Source organism: Neofelis nebulosa, chromosome 9 (assembly GCF_028018385.1).
Source record: "Neofelis nebulosa isolate mNeoNeb1 chromosome 9, mNeoNeb1.pri, whole genome shotgun sequence".
NCBI classification, from domain to species: Eukaryota; Metazoa; Chordata; class Mammalia; order Carnivora; family Felidae; genus Neofelis; species Neofelis nebulosa.
Genome location: NC_080790.1, coordinates 27,104,924 through 27,122,911, shown reverse-complemented (window position 1 = coordinate 27,122,911; position 17,988 = coordinate 27,104,924). Strand labels below are relative to the sequence as shown.

At 41.7% G+C, this 17,988-nt stretch overlaps 1 protein-coding gene across 8 annotated transcripts in view; it reads right to left on the bottom strand.

Annotated features, from left to right (window-relative positions):
- The window catches only part of LTBP1 (latent transforming growth factor beta binding protein 1), a 402,356-nt gene that overhangs the window by 335,358 nt on the left and 49,010 nt on the right, over positions 1–17,988 (bottom strand). Inside the window, exon 1 of one of the 8 annotated variants that reach the window (XM_058683007.1) lies at positions 17,824–17,842. The exons of 6 other annotated variants lie outside the window; for them this stretch is intronic. The gene's annotated coding sequence lies outside the window, so the exon portion shown is untranslated. Of the gene's footprint in view, positions 1–17,823; positions 17,843–17,988 lie in introns of those variants that run through there. One more of the 8 variants, XM_058683006.1, reaches the window with a different exon arrangement.

Genomic DNA, 17,988 nt, shown 5'->3' with positions numbered 1-17,988 from the left:
TCTGGTCTCAAGAAGAATTTTTCTTGTCCAATTTTCCACAGATTCTTTCATGAAACTCTATTCAATTTTGTGCATTTGTCAGACCTCTGCATCGTTTTCTAGTCAAAAGTGATATTTTTTTTAATGTTTATTTTTGAGAGAGACAGAGTGTAAAAGGGGAGGGGCAGAGAGAGAGGGAGACACAGAGTCCGAAGCAGGCTCCAGGCTCTGAGCTGTCAGCACAGAGCCAGCTGCGGGCCTCAGACTCATGAACTGTAAGATCATGACCTGAGTTGAAGTCAGACACTTCACCAACTGAGCCACCCAGGTGACCCAGAAGTGATTGTAAGTGGAAGCAAAATAAGTTATATATATGTGTCAGTATTAAGTCCATACAACAAAACCTCTTATAAACCATGCAGGGACTGCCTCAAAAAACTCATTTGTTTTTCATTTATTTTCTTCACTAGCAGTGTGCTGCTAAAATCACGGGAATAAAAGCGTTGCTCATGTGAATTAATCCCTATCCATCTGCAACAAGGTGGGGGGAACCAAAGGGTCGGCTTCGGCATCCAAAGAAAGGCAATTATGCACGATGAGCAAAGGAGGTGGTTCAAGGCCGTACTGCCAAGAAATGACATATTCCAGTGGATGCAAACCACCCTCTTCAAATTTTGGCATCCTGTGGTATAAAAATAAAACCAGAGTTCATTGAAAAGCAAAGCTTGCCACCTGCTGCCCAATGGCATAATCGTAAAAGTTCAAACTGCATTCGCATTTTCAAATGAAATCCATTTATGAATTGATTGGTGTGGGTGTTTGCATTGTCTAGATTCATTCATTAGGTTGGTGTTTTTTAAAGAAAGAGTATCAGCCCCCAAGTTTTTAAACCAGGCACTATTTCAAACCTTTTATATAATCAACTGTAGCCAGTGTGCTTAAAACCAAAAGAAAAAAAGGGAAAAAGGAAAAAAACCCACTTTCAGACTATTATGCATGTTGTGTATATAATAAATTGAACAAACTGCATTTGCGTCTATGATAGTATCCAGACCAGGGAAGAATGCCTTTGAAAACGCGCCAGCACCGTCCTATACTTCCCTGTCATCATTCTAGAGGATGTGAAATGCTAAATCCATTTTCTGATCCATGCAGACTTTCAAATGCAAACATTAATACTTTAACGGAGTTTAAATGTGTATAAACATAATAGTTTATAACTACTATGTTTATACACATTTCAATTACACAATTTTAAGCAGCAGTCCAGCTAACCGAAAAGGAAAAACTTGCCAGCATGTCACCATTGTTTTGTCAACCCCAAACACTGAAGCTTTCAAAGATTTTAATTATTAACAGTGATGAGCGTTTTTATCGCTTAAATGTTTCTAGTATTCTTTTTCACTTGAATTGATTCTAAAAAAAATCTGAGAAGTAAAAGCATTTTTAGCCTTTTTTTTTTTCCTTAAGAGCCAAACCTTCAAATTTTGCCTCATTTTCCAACTCTATAGATTCGTGTATCTGCGTCATCATCCCCTTGAAAACAAACTCAAGGGGCGCCTGGGTGGCACAATCAGTTGAGCATCCAACTTGATTTTGGCTCGGCACACGATCCCACAGTCATGGGATGGAGCCCTGCATCAGGCTCCATGCTGAGTGTGGAGCCTGCTTGGGATTCTCTCTCTCTTTCCCTCTGCCCCTCTCCCTCACTTGTTCTCTCTACCTCTCTCTAAAAAAAAATAAATAAAATAAAAAGAAACTCAAAACACTCATAGGAAAAAGAATACCATCTGAGAGGAAGATGTCCCATCCCAAGCTGAAACAGGAGACAGAAGGTGTAGTGACTGTTCCATACACTCTTCTGCCCAGGAAGCTAGGCAAGTGTGCAATCCTTGGGAGCTTTATGGCAAAAGCCTCATCACATCACAGTGGTAACTCCCGATGTGAGTACCCTTTGAAATAAGGCTTTAAAGCCTTTCACCAGCAGGAACCAGTCCATATACAAAATAGCACCAGACCCTAGCTGAAGTTTCTCGGTTGTCTGGGAACTACTATAACGCAGACAATAAAAGAATAACTCATTTTCAAGACAGATGGCACCATAATATTGCACTATATTCTAGGGAGTGTTTTCTTCCCCAACACTAGAGGCAGCGTTTCCATACAAAAGGAAGCCTGTCCAGCTGCAGCCAGCTAGCTTTCAGATACTACTGTTTCTGTGAAATATCACACACACACACACAAAATGCTCTTTTTTTTCTTCAAAAACTCTACAGGAGCTATGAATTCAGACACTATTACTGCTCAGTGTTCCTGATCAGGCAAAAATCTCTTTCCCAGCTCTCATGTAGGTGCCCACAACTGAAATGTTTTGCGTGTGTAAGGCTTGTTAGGGTTTGGTTAGATCTTCCTGAGCACTATGCCTACAAGTCAGAATGGTGCCTGGTGCGAGGATACAGCACGCAAATCATGTGATAAATTAATTTTAGGCCTGTTAACACCAGAACTGGACTTTGAAGGAACAGGACAAATATCACTTAACACCAGTAGAAGGAATAGCCTTACATATGCTTTGTCCTAAAAAATACAGCTCTCTACTAAAAAAACCACAAAATGCAACTACTCACTCTAGAAATCAGAGAAAAGGAGGAAAGAAACAGAACAGGTACAGGCTATTTGCTGAAATTAAAGAATTATTTCCTTGAGCCACCAACACAGTTACCTGGCCCATAGTAAGCACTCAATAAATACCTGTGAGATTGAAGGTTCCAAGTCCTTTCTTTTGGTTTCTTGTCAAAGACTTCCTAGTAAACTGGATTGAAAATCCTTATGGGTTTTTTCCCCAAATTTTTATTTAAATTCCTGTTTGGTAACATACAGTGTAATATTAGTTTCAAGTGTAGAATTTAGTGATTCATCACTTCCATACGTCACCCTGTGCTCATCGCAAGTGCCCTCCTTAATGCCCATCACTTATTTCACCCATCCCCCACCCACCTCCCCCCTCTTTCTCTGGTAACCACCAATTTGTCCTCTATAGTTAAGAGTTTGTTTTTTTGGTCTCTCTTTTTTTTCCCCCTTTGTTCATTTGTTTTGTTTCTGAAAGTCTACCTATAAGTGTAAGCCAATGGTGTTTGTCTATGACTTGACTTTTTCACTTAGCATAATAGTCCCTAGCTCCATCCACATTGTTACAAATGGCAAGATTTTGTTTTCCTTTATGGATGAGAAGTATTCTATTGTTTATATCTACCACCCCCTCTTTATCCATTCATCAGTCGATGGACATTTGGGCTCTTTCCATCCATAATTTGGCTAGTGTTGATAATGCTGCTATAAACATCAGGGTGCATGTATCCATTCAAATCAGGAACAAATCCTTGTGTTTTAATGAACGTCCTAAATTAATATGAACATAAAGGTGATATAGGAGCTTTTTTTAAAAAAAAAAAGCACAGCATTTCTTCACTGGGTTTGGAAAGTATTTCTGATTTTGTGAAACACAAATACTACCAGTACTATCAAATAGTCTGGGGTTGGATTGATTACTTCACAGAGCAAATCACAAAACTTTCCTAGCAACCCCTAGGCCTCAACAGCTATGTTAAACAACAAATGTACATGAAGTCTGAAATAAAATTGATGATTTAACATTACACAGTAAATTATGAAATTTTTGTTTCAAATTTTAATTCTTTTTTTTTTACATTGTTTTCAATAACTGAGAACGCAATCCAACTAGAAACCAGATAATGCAATCTAACTAGAAAGATATCCAGAACTCATCAACATGTAAGTTGTTATCACCTGTGTGTGCACACGTGCCCAAATGTCCCAGGCTCACTTGCAGCTCTCAGCAATGACATCATAAACACGGTGGGACTCCAGTCACCTACTAGACGAGGACTACAGGTGAGTTGAGCACTCCTAGTGTAGTAGGAAAACCACACAAAGCAGATGCACAGAGATTTATACTGGAAGGGGCAAAGATAACACACAATGGCTATGGCAAAAGCCGTAAAGCCAACAAAGGTAAGGGTAGAAAAGGAGTCTGAGAACACCTGAAAAAGAAAAAAGAGACCTTGATTTTTCTACAGAGTATGATGAATGGCTACCAAATGCATTTTGAAGAGAGTTAGTTTGATCAACACAGAAGGAAATAGAATCTGCTTCTGATTATGCGTCCGTGAGCTTGAATCCAAGGACAGAGTGGAATAGAGGAAAAAGAAAGCCTTCAAAGACAGCCTCCATTTTCCACTTCTAAAGTGGGTAAGAGGACCTATCCTTTGACTCCACATTATCTAGAGGTAGAGATAAACATCAGACCATACATAACTCCTTCATCTGGATCCAAAGGAAGGATTTTCTGGACTGCCCATCTTCATCCCCCTCTATTTTTAAAGAAAATTAGATTTCCTCCCCAGAAGTTACTGTGAGAGGTAGGTGGGTGACAAGGCCAGCTCCTTAAGGCACCTTTCTCTCATGTGTGCATCAATCACCTGGGTGCTCCTCACATTTCCACAGCACTGGCTAAGCTGGCTCCCCACAGGTAAATCTTTTCCTTCTTGAGTGGCATCACTCCATTTCTCACAGCTCCACTCAAAGACACTCTCCCCGTTTGTCAAGGCCTTCCATAATCTGGATCTACATACTCAATCTCACCTCCTACTACTCTTCCATATCCCCGAAATAAATCAATCTCCCACCTGTCCTATGGAAACAGGAGACTCGCTCCCACCCTATCTCCCATCCTGTCATCTCCTTTACTTAAAGGCCGGCCTCTCTCCTTCACAAAGTCCTCCACATTCTGGCAAGTCTTCCTTTTACTCTAGTCCCTACTGATGGCCCCCTTCCTTATACTCCGCTAGAATTTATAATAGGCACCACCTAAATCACCAGTCACTATGGTATTATCCCATATTATTAACTACCTTGCAAGCATGTTTAGCCTGATCCTCCAACTGGAATGCCTAGAACAGTCCTTGGCATGTGGCCGGTACTCAGTATTTGTTGACAGACTAAGTTAATCAACTATAGTAAGCTGAAAATTTGAATTGCAGAGATGGGGAGAACAGAGTTTCTACCCTCATTTTGCTGAACCTTAGATAAGTCAACCAGGTTAGAAATGCACTAAGAACTATTCAAGCTTAGAATGTTAAGATGGTTCAACAATACCTAATTATGTTTATGTCAACCAACAAGCCTCAGCAGAACAGAAGAATCCTGAAATCCATTACCCAATGAGTTGTTGATTAGTATTCTTGTCCTCAAAGGTGAGTGGGGACTTTTTTTTTTTAATATTTATTTAGTTTTGAGAGAGAGAGAGACAAAGCATGAGTGGAGGAGGGGCAGAGAGAGAGGGAGACACAGAATCTGAATCAGGCTCCAAGCTCTGAGCTGTCAGCACAGAGCCTGATGTGGCACTCGAACCCACACACCTTGAGAGCATGACCTGAATGAAGTTGAACGCCCAACCAACTGAACCACCTAGGAGCGGGAATTTTCAAAAATTCAATTTAAGAAGTTTCTTTCAAGTTGGGGGATTAAAAAGAACCCAAATTGGTGGATAAAAAATTCAGTAGGTACTATTAACATTCTTTGTATATAAGGGCCGCCCCCAACGTTGAGAGCTCTTAAAATGTTTAACAAAGAGATCTTTACTACGAAAAGAGCTCTTACAAATAAAAAATGTATAAAAATTTCATAGAAATTCTACTGTAACAGAAATTCAAATGGGATAAAGAATGTTAATAGATTATTCATATAAAAATATGAATAACTAATAAACATTTGGAAGCTGTTCAATCTCTAAAAAGTTTTTAAAAACTGTAATTAATCTGTGAGCGATAAAATCACACTTCATAGGAATATTCAAAACCACTAATGCTTTAGAGACTATAACTCATTTATCAAAGTCTTATTTGACAGTGACCATATGTACTTTGCTCAAAATACTAAGGATCTGAAATGATCTAATACACATGTCACTAACATACTTATTCTCACTACTTTAGGGGCACCAGGGTGGCTCAGTCGGTTAAGCATCCAACTTCAGCTCAAGTCATGATCTCACAGTTTGTGAGTTTGAATCCCGAATCAGGCTCTGTGCTGACAGCCCAGGGCTTGCTTTAGGTCCTGTCTCCCTCTCTCTGCTCCTCTCCTACTCCCATGCACATATGCATGTGTGCGCACACACACACACACACACACACACACACTCTCTCTCTCTCTCTCAAAAATAAACATTTAAAAAAAAATCACTACCTTAAATTAACACAAAGCAACACGGCATCAAAGAAATCAATCAGGGAGACTGCCAAGTGCTTCAACCTTACAAAGTATTTCTAATACACACAATGAATCTCCCACTATTTACATTTACAGGTGACCTTTCAAGACATGAAGGCAATTAAGTTGTCAAACGCTTGCCTCATTCATGGAAATGGGTTTGGTAGGATTTTTTTTTTCTCCTTCAAAACAGCTTCTTAAAACCAGGAGATAAACAGGGGCCACAGCAACAGAAAAGGAACAGAGAGAGAAAAGTTTCACGAAGGGCCTCAAAGGCCACTGGGTCTTCGTACTCCCTGAGTGAGGTAGGGGAAACAGAAAGCACTTCCTTTCAAATTCCTTTTCTCCAGAGTGCAGTGCATCCTAATCGTCTCAAAATGTCTATGTCGTCTTCCTGCGGGAGTTAAGAACATCCTTCCTAGAAATATAATTAGGAAGGATTAGCTGCTGCATTAAGAGGCTTTGAACAAATTAAGGAAGAATGATGTCTCACTTTAGACTCTGTCCATCAAATCTCCAAATACCAGCACTTGGCAAAACCCCAACATCCGGCAAAGAAATAAGGCAGTGCATTTCACAAGCAGTAAAAGTGATGCCCATGTCAAGAAAGCCCCAAGATGAGAATTGTTTAAAAATAACCTCCCTGTCCATGGCAGACAGTCCAATTAATTTTTAAAGATGTGAGAACGGCTTCTACATTGGTAACTAACAATAAAGAAATAACTGTCACATTTTCTCCTTGAGACAGAATACATTTTGATAAGTGAATTTTGATCATTTTGAAAATAAAAAACATTTCATCAAACAACAGTGCTTTACTTGAAAACTCGAGAAATGACTCAAGTTTTTCATCTCTCCTCTATCTTTCTTAGGTTTGGGGCTTCAAAAATACTGTGCAAGTTTTTTCATTAATTTTGATAACAGAGAGTCAGACAGACGATGACATATAAAAAACAGCAAGGAGATCATAGTATAAGAGGTCGGATTCAAGTCACAGCTCTACTACTACCCATGTGACTCTAGGCAAGACATTCATCCCTTTAAGTTATAAAGTTTTATGATCTGTGCTGGATGAAGATACTGGAAGATGGAAACAAGATCGTACCTAATACATTCTCATTCTAGTCCCCATTACACTCAGCTCTCAAAAGGGACAAATACCCAGGATTAACTCTTTACAAAGACAGTGATATTGATAAAATATTTCTTTGTGTTTTGTTGAGAGCTAACTTGGTCAATTATAGAACTCTGGAATCCTATGAACTCTAAGTGAAAAATGATTTCACGCTAAGTGAAAAATAACTCTCAATGAAAAATAATTAAACTTTGCCTGCACATCCCGGTTTGCTGTCTGAAAACTGAGCCAATCTTGCGTCAAGGTGCAAATCACTTAATATTTAATTAAATACTCATGAGTACTAACGAGTCTTCAAGCTCATAAAATGCGATTTTCAGTGTCAGTTTCAGTAATTTTCCCAAGAGACTGGCTGCCTGGGCTTTGCTGCCATTTTTTTTTTCTTGCTAATGTGCCTCACATCTATCACAGGCATCCTAGGAAGTGCTAGGAGCAAGAAGACTTGGAAGTGAAAAGGTCAAGAAGAGAAGATCCAGAGAACTAGAGCCTGACCAAAGAAAAACAGCCAGAGATACACAGCAAGCGAGTCCTACTGCCGCCTGGAAGTGCCAGAGAAGGACAGGATGCCAGGGCTGACTACTGCCCCAGAATGGAGTGCATTAAGACTGAGAAAACTTTTGGGGCGCCTGGGTGGCGCAGTCGGTTAAGCGTCCGACTTCAGCCAGGTCACGATCTCGCGGTCTGTGAGTTCGAGCCCCGCGTCAGGTTCTGGGCCGATGGCTCGGAGCCTGGAGCCTGTTTCCGATTCTGTGTCTCCCTCTCTCTCTGCCCCTCCCCCGTTCATGCTCTGTCTCTCTCTGTCCCAAAAATAAATAAAAAACGTTGAAAAAAAAAAAAATTTAAAGACTGAGAAAACTTTTGACTACTCTCATCAGTGACTCATTCAACTGGTCCCTTCTGATTACTTTCAGGAAACTGAGGCAGCTTAGCTGATGGGCTAGTATTTGCATTCCTGCATGGTCAGACTTTCGGATCCAGAGCAGTCATAATATACATTTGCATTCACCAAGGAAGCACTGCACCAAGAAGAGTAAATCACACGAAATGAAATGAATGTTATGAAGGGAGCAGATGGGGAAATAGGAGTCATGAGAGCACCTCTGAGGGAGTAACAGGTGTCAGGGAATGTTTCCCAGAGGAAACTGAAATCAATAAAAGAAACAGGTGTTAACAGGGAAGAGGAGCGTGTGCAAGGGGAGGCAGTAGGTTGCAGACAGACAAAATGTGTCAGGAAGGAGCTGGACAGGGTTAAGGAGCTGCCTGGGACATGGTGACAGGTTGGTGCCTGTGTATGATGACAATCAGAGGATAAGAGTCTGATGTCCCAGGAGGGGAGAACTCATCTCTATCCTCAGAGCACTGAGAAGCCACTGAAGGCTCTTATGCAGAGCAGGGCGAGATGAGATTTATGTTTTGAAAAGATCCCTCCAGTTGTGGACTGGACTTCATACTCAATAAAATCCAAAGCACCAGGGATATAAGGGACAGTCAGAGTTTTTCCACTTTCCACCCCACTCATGGGAGAACCCACCTAACTCTGGTGGGCATAGGACCATTCACCAACCCACTACTAATTTCCATCCAGTCTTCCCAGTCCCTCCTGCTATCCTGCATAAACACATCAACAGCTTGTCCAGAAATAGCAGTCCTGAAAAATGAGAGACATTTTTTCCTGGATTAGTAAATTTAGGGTTTCTTTTCTCCATAGTGTACAAGTAGACATTCTTTCCCCTTAGAAGTTCCTGCCTCTGGGAGCATAGGATTGGCTATTTCTGCCAGGACATCTCTAAGGCATTTGAGGAACAGATAAAAGAATAAAAAATACACTCGACATTGAGAATCATAGTGAAAACATACAAACTCTAAGCATGTTTACAAGTTAACTTTGTGTTTTATTTCCTTAAGCATATTTTGCATAATATGAGCTGTACTGTCTCCTCCCTCACGTAGGACTCACATCTTCTAAGTTATTTATTCTGATCCCAGGCAACTCTGGGGCAGAGGGCCACTATAAAAATTTAGTCTTAAAATTAAGTCTACACTTGCTTGAACATAAACTAAATGTTAAGCCAAGGAAAACAAGGAAAGAGGATTTAGTGCAACCCTAGGGGCACCTTGGAAGGATTCAAGGGCAGTATCCATGGAATGCCAAACATATCCAAATGCAAAGAGGAATTTTTCCTATAATCTACACAACACCCAAAGTCAGGCTCTAAAAAGTATTCTTGGGTTTGGAATGAACCATGCAGGCCAGGGCTCAAGTACATGGCCCCATGCGTCCACCACCTTGCGTTCTATCCCAACTGCTTATCAGTGGATTCATGTGTGTTTCCATTCCAGTTCCATCACCAGTTTGCAGGAGGTCCTCTGACAACTAATTCATTTCCGGGGCACAAATTTATTTCAACAGAGAATAGTCATACGGGAAATACATTATCAGGCTCAAGAACCCCAATCTAACTATTGAAGGAAGAGACATTTCTAGCCCTCTCCCCACTCCAAGTCTGCCCACCCCTTCCCAACTCCCCCCAGGAGAACTGCAATCAGAGCCCCAAGGCCACTTTGTCTAGTGGTTGGGGCCGTTGGATGTCAAAAAATACTTGTTTATGAGTGGTGTTGACTTTTCAATCCCTAGCTCCATGAGACTAAGGGCATAAAGACAGCCAGGGCCCCTCCTACTGCCTGGCCATCTCTAGGCTCTTGGTTTTCCCCTCTTCCAGCCACCACAAGTGCTTGAGGGTCCTGGTCCCAAGATTGAAAAGAACAGTGGGGGCACATTTAGACCTTCAATCTATGTGAAGGGCTTAAATCTAACTTTTATCAGAGTTATAAGGACTGGCTATACTATTAATTGAAGGGTACTCTGATGATTATTTACTATCCCTTGCGATTATAGCTCACTCTTGAGTATCAGAAAAGATCAGCAAAACAAGATTGGGTACTGATAAAATGCTCTAATAGCCAGAATAATGGCCCCTCGAAGACATCCACATCCAGAACCTATGAATATGTTAGGTTGCCAGGCAAAGGGAAATTAAAGTTGCAGATGAAATTAAGGTTGCTCATCAGCTGACCTTGAGATGGGGAAAGTACCCTGAATTATCCAGATGTGCCCAATTACAAGTGTCCTTAAAAGTGGAAGAGAGGGGGGCGCCTGGGTGGCGCAGTCGGTTAAGCCTCCGACTTCAGCCAGGTCACGATCTCGCGGTCCGTGAGTTCGAGCCCCGCGTCAGGCTCTGGGCTGATAGCTCGGAGCCTGGAGCCTGTTTCCGATTCTGTGTCTCCCTCTCTCTCTGCCCCTCCCCCGTTCATGCTCTGTCTCTCTCTGTCCCAAAAATAAATAATAAAAACATTGAAAAAAAAAAATTTAAAAAAAAAAAAAAAAAAAAAAAAAAAAAAAAAGTGGAAGAGAGGGGCACCTGGGTGGCTCAGTTGGTTGAGCATCCAACTTCAGCTCAGGTCATGATCTCATAGCCCACATCACGCTGGGCTCTGTGCTGACAGCTAAGAGCGTGAAGCCTGCTTCGGATTCTGCGTCTCCTCTCTCTGCCCCCTCTCTGCCCCTCCCCTGCTCATGCTCTGTCTCTCTCTCTCTCTCTCTCTCTCAAAAATAAATAAACATGAAAAAAAAAATTTAAGTGGAAGAGAAAAGAAGAGGAAGAAGAGAACTGGCATTGAATAAACACTCAGTAAATATTAGCTACTATTATAATTATTACACAACACCAAAACAGCAGCCTAATTGCTAGCAATTAAATGGGGAGCAAACTCTAGCCCAGCAGCTGCCCCTTTTAATTGCACACTTTGAGTTTCCAATTCCTGATGTTATCTTTCACCAGAACTTAAGCCCAGTCAGTTCTATCTCAAAACTCTTGGTCAAGCCTTCCCCATGGTACTCTGCAGGGTACACACACGGAAACACACAAGTGAGCTCCCCTACCCTCCCCTACCTCCCCCACCCCCATCCAGCGTACTCTTCCTGCCAAGTCCCACTCAGGAGAAAAGGTTCCTTGCTCCCGGCTCCTCAAACACCATCTCACCCCACTATCTTCCCTACGTGCATGTTTTTTTTTAAAGCAACAGAACAGCTCTGACCAACAAACACTAGTATGATCAAACTTTGCACAATGGATTATGAAGTCCCTCTCAAACCTTGACATTGCCATGTCCAATTGGGCTTGGTTTTCTGATGAATTCGCAAAGGTCTTCTTCTGGAATTCCCACACATGCCTACCTACAGCATTTTTCCTAAGAACCAAAAACTAGAAAAATTCCAAACATCCATCAAGAGCGGAACAAATAATAAATTGTGGTATACTCGTATGATGAAATGATCTTTGGCAACGTAAATGTGAACAACAGTCACACACAACCACATACGTCAACCTCAGACATAACAATGAGTGAAAAAATACACGTTATGGGATTCATTTATACATACATTGTTGAGAAACTGACTTCTGGTGTAAGAAGTCAAGACAGCAGCTTGGGAAGGAGGAAGAGGTCCGATCTGGAAACAAGGGGTCTTTGTCGTGCTGTCAGTGTTCCACTCTTTGACGTGTACGGTCCATGCAGGAGTGTGTTATCACTTCGGGATCGTCATGAGGCTGTGTGCACTTTAATATACTCTTCGGTATGTAATTTTAATTGCACTTCAATTGTTTTTAAAAGTTTAAAGTATGCATATAAAATGATAAAAATCAGTCACTAGTTCCAATTGTGAGTTCTCACCCATCCCTAAAGTGTCATAAAGTGAACACTAAAATCCTTGGACTGAGTTCCTTTTCTTCAATTTTCTGCCACTTTGCCTTTTTTTTCCACATCATCAAGTAGCATCAAAACCTTCATCGTATAGACATGTTAGGTCAATCAGACACAACAGGAATACGAAGTATTCTGCAAAACTGTGCAGAGCTTTACAAAGGCAGACAGTATATTCCAAGAGAAAAAGGTAACTTCTTGCAACATAAGTAAGTATTCATGAAAAAATACTCAGACAAGGATTTAGACTTTTTTCTCTAGAAAAACCTCAAAAAATGTATTAAACATTTATCGTAGCCCTTCTGTGTACCTATGTCAATACAGAGACAAAAGACTGTGAAGTAAGTGTTGTGACAATGGGGAGCGGAGGAAGCATAGAAAGAACCCCGTAGGAAGATCAGCAGTGTGGGGGGCAGGGGGTGGGGATGGGGGTCAATACTGCAAGGTCCCCCCCCTACTCTGAGAGATCCAAACTGAGAGATCCTTTGGGGAAAATGCCCATTCAAGTCCTGATCACTTCCTTGCTTTTTAAATAAGTTCAACAAAGATCCCAATCTCAACTATCATGTACAAAAAGCCTGAAACTTCTCCCAAGTTTTAACTACTGGTGTAGTTTTTATAATGAGTTGGGGTTTTTCCCACCTATTGGGATAGTATGAGAAAGTCCAAATAAAGGGAATGAGCTTACATTTTATTGTTGCTGTTACTGTTAATTAGGAGAGAATATTACACCAAGCTTCCCACCCCTGTAGATATCACAGCATATAGTTTGTGGGTTTTTTTAAAGACTCACAACCACAGCGCCCGGAAGCTAAGAGCGGGGCAGAGATAAAGGACAGGGGAGCACCCTCTCCTCCACAGCATAAACATCACTCAACACTGCTTCCTATCAACCAACCCATAGTAAATGCAGAGCATTCAGTTCTCAAGAACTTTGAAAATGGACCCCATCATCCCAATGTGGATTCTAAAGAGTCTTGCCTATATTTAGAAAATATCTGGCATACTATGAGCTCACTTGATAAATATAGAATGCATGTGAATTACTCCTGTCTTTTAAAAGAACATTTGCTCACTTGCTTCTTTTCTCTTCACCGCATCCCTGGGACGAAGAGAATGAAGGAGAGGGATAAGTCGGTGCCATCACATAAATGCAGTCCCCTCACCTGGTCTGAGACAGGACAAAACTGATTTTTCCAGAGAAACTAAGCACCATCCTTTCTAACATCAGGACACCATAAGATGATGAAAAGAGCCATCACCAGGGAAGACAAAAGACAGGACACATGTGAGCTCCCTAGATAGATTTGACATCCATATCCTGAGTAAAACCAGACTTCCTTCTCAAGCTCAAAGACAAGGGACTGGGGTCCAGTGTCTCTGGCAAAAGCGCTTCCTTCTTATACCACACAGATAACAGCTCCCCATTTGGCAAAGCAGTGGTCATTTGTACCAACATTCTCTAGTAACCAAAAGACATTAAAAGCTCAAGAATGCCTCTCATGACCTCCACCTTGTGGTTCCATGGTCAGTGCCTATAGCATCCATCATGACGAACAAGGATAAAGATAGACCTTTCACACAAGTCAAAACAGTCTCAGTGAGCAGCACTAGGGGCTGATGACAAACTTTTATGGGCAACTTCAATATATGTGTGAATGATGACACTGACAGGTGGTGAGAAAGCTCTGGAAAGCTGAACCGTTTTTGAATTTTGCTCCTTAGTGGAGTCTCCCAGTTAGGAGTTATAAGCATTAACACCTTTTTGCATATAGGACTAAAGACAGACAGTGGAGATACATCTGCGACCTAACAGTGGCAATTCTTCCACAAATACACGTACAGCTGCGTGTGAGTAACATCTACAGGATGCAATTTGAGAGTAACCTGAAGGGTTAGTACAGACCTTCTAGACTCCATTATTATCAAGTAAAAGTTCAAAGCATCAGAAGTGACTGCCAAGATCTGTATACAAGATAAGGCATCACGTGGTGTTCTCGTTAGCTCATGGAGAATCTGTGATGCGACCCACAAAACTGGAAAAAGGAACACCTCAGTAATAAACCTTCCATGAAAAGCATGAATGAAACTACCAACTACAGCGATGAGTACTGCCAGAATGCCCCAGCCAGGTCTTTTCAAACCAGTACCTGACCAAATGCCCAGCTGTTAGCCACTGACACCCACTAATGGCGTACAGAGGATAATCCTGGCAATTCATCCATAAAGCTGTGTCAGAAAGACCCCCATGCCCCTCCTTTCTCCCCCAGTCCCAAGTCTGGATCACACCTCATTCTACCTTTGCCTCCCACATTCCATGAGGTGCCAAGGCTTTTAATTTATAGTCACTCCTGAGTTCACTTCCTTCCTCTACATTACCAGCACTGCTACACCTGTTACAGAGTCATCTAATTACCTCTAAGTCTAACCCACTGCAGATACTACAGACAGATGAATCTTCATTCCAAGGCAGGAAAACACCACAGCATTCCTCCCACTTGAAATTTTATTTTGGTTTGTTGTTGTTGTTCTTGTAGTTACTCTTCCTTACAGAAAATATCAAAAATAGAGTTCTGGGGGGTGCCTGGGTGGCTCAGTTGGTTAAGCATCCGACTCTTTCTTGATTTCAGCTCAGGTCATGATCTCATGGTTTGTGAGATCGAGCCCTGCATTGGGATTCTCTCTCTGCCCCTCCACTGTGCAAGTACCCGCACTCTCTCAAAATAAATAAACTAAAAATAAAATAAAATAGAGTTCTGTACCTCCATGTACCCATCATCCAGCTTCAGTAATTATCCCCTCAGAGCCAATCTTGTTACCTCTGTACCTCAACTCGCTGAATAATTTCAAAGCTCATACATCAAACAATTTCATCTGCAAATACTTTAATATCATTCTCCTTACATAACTAGAAGTCCTTCACCACAGCCCCCCCCAATCAACAATCATTTCTTGTATCATTAAATTTCCAATGTCTAGATTTTCATGATTCTCCTATACATCATCATCATCTTTTACTTTTATTTACAGTTTGTTTGAATCAGGATAGACACAGTCCAAACATTGTGATTAGTGAGTTCCTTAAAAGCCTCTTCTAAACTATAGTTTCCCTCTCTATTCCTTTTTTTTTTTTTCTTTTCTATCTTGCTTTGTTGTCTCTTTTTGGAATGGTTTTGTGGAAATCTTAAGTGTTTACCTTGGTTTTTAACCAATCCTTACAACCTTTTATTACCACTAGTCTGCATCTATATTAAGTTCCAATCAAATCGTATCCTAAATGTGGTCTTTTTAAAATATGTCTAAAAACTCTTTGATATTCACACCTTCAAACAGAGCAGCTTAATTTCATTCCCTTTGAAAGAGTGCATTTGACTTAGTGACTCACTTCTAATGAGTAGAATAAGGTGGAAGTAAACGTGTGTATCTTTAAGACTGACAACCACAAAGGCACTGTGGCATTCTCCTTGCTCTCTCCAGTGTGGGATCACTGGCTCCAGGAGAAGCCAGTAGCCGGCCATGTTATGAGAACTCTCAGGCAGTTCTGCAGAGAGATCCATGAGTAATCTCTTTCCAGGAGGGAAGCCTCCTGCCAATAGCCACGGACTTGAGTGAACTTGGCAGTGGGTTCTCCAGCCCTGGTGGAGTGGCCCCTGCTGACTGCAACCTCATGAGAGATGCTGAGGCACATCTCCCAGCTAAGCACCTCCTAGGTTCCCCACCTGCAGAGAATGTCAGACAATAAATGTTTGTTTCAGGCTGCTGAGTTTTGGGTGATCTGTTATACAGCAGTAGGTAACCAATATGCCATGCTTTCTTTTTTTTTAATGTTTATTTTCTAATGTGAATTTATTTTTTAAAAAGAGACAGAGCACAAGTGTGGGAGGGGCAGAGAGAGAGGGAGACAGAGACTCTGACACGGGCTCCAGGCTCTGAGCTTTCAGCACAGAGCCCGAAGCGGGGCTCAAACTCACAAACCATGAGACCATGACCTGAGCCAAAGTCAGACGCTTAACCGATGGAGCCACCCAGGCGCCCCACTAATATGCCATATTTTCTGATGTCACATCATTGCCATTCCTGGAAATGCCCTTCCCATCCAGTTCTTTGTGTCCAAATTTAACCATCTTTTCAAGCTCGCCATCTCCAGAGCCATCCCTGGAACCTCCACTTCCCCAACACTCCAAAATCTGGAAACAATTGCTCCTTCCTTTGATTTCCTCAAGAGCTCTGTATCTGGTTCTAAATCAAGCTGTCTAAAACTAACCTGGCCAAAGGTAAAACCAATTCAACTACTACTCACGTACCTAAAATGTGTAGTTTTAACATCACAGTCTTCCTAAATTAACTGTTGCTTCAAACGTGCCAGGCACGCACTTGTCTTCACGGTTCATGCTCTCACATCCTTCAAGCCTTTGCTTACATGTGACCTTCCCAGTTGGGTCCTCCCTGACAGCCTATTAAAACCACCAGAGATCTCATGCCTTCCCACCCTGCACCCACCCAGCACTCTCCATCCATTCCCGCAGGTTTACTTTCTCCTACAGCACTTCTCACAGTGTTCTCATCATGCCACTTCCACCTGTCTCCCACTTTGCAGGCTGAAAGCTCCAGGGAGGCTGGCATTTTGTGTATTCGTTCAGTGCTCCAGCCTGAGGCCCTAGACAGTGCATGCCCGGGACACGGAGTGTGCTCCACAACACCTTGCTGGATAAGAGATCAATATGGCTTCATACACCACATAAGAGATGTAATGCTCAATACACAATTTGAGGGGCACCTGGGGGGCTCCATCAGCTAAGCCTCCAACACTTGGTCTCGGCTCAGGTCATGATCGCGCAGTTTGTGAGATCAAGCCCCGCGTCGGGCTCTGTGCTGACAGTATGGAACTTCTTTGGGATTGTCTCTCTCCTTCTCTCTCTGCTCCTCCCCTGTTCTCTCTCTCTCAAAATAAATAAAAAACATTTAAAAAAATAAACATTTTGATATCTTAGGTATCTTTGTGTCTACAAGCACTTTAAGGAGGCTTAACCAATCTCCTTCTTCAATAGATAAAAACAAAGCAAAACAAAACGTTGAAACTCAATCTCCTTCTTCAATAGATAAAAACAAAACAAAACCTTGAAACATCCCAAAGCAGTCAATCTTAAAAAAAGATGACTTAAGAATTATTACATTTCTTAAAAGTAGCCAAAATAGTCCTATCATGTATGCTCCTTGGCAGTTTGATTAAGTAGGATTTCAGGTGATTATAGATCATTACCTAAATTCACCTGTGGGCCAACTGCACCCCTCCTGCCTTTGTGTCCCTCACATGTTACAGATCATCTATCATCTCAAAACCTCCTTAAATGCAAAAGTGGATCTTTTACATCTTCATACTCCAGATAACAGGGCAACCTATAAGCGTTCATTAAGAAAGTATCAAGATCGGGATGCCTGAATGGCTCAGTCCATCAAGCATCGGACTCTTGATTTCAGCTCACAGCTGTGAGAACGAGCCCCAGGTCGGACTCCATGCTGAGCGTGAAGCTTGCTTAAGACTCTCTCTCTCCCTCTGCCCCTCTCCCCCACTCGCCTTCTCTACAATAAAAAATAAAATAAAATAATCATTTAAGAAATGGTCAGAATTGTTAGCACCTTGGGCCACCCCTTCTCCTTACCCAAAAGCACATCACAGGCACACCCACACACACATGCCCTGTAACAATGCCATGGCGAAAACTATCTTCATTCAGAAGATGAAGCCTCTGAAGCAAATGTATCCACGGACTTATTTTTCCAAAGCAATGTTAGAACTGAAACCTTAGCCACGTCTTTGACTCACA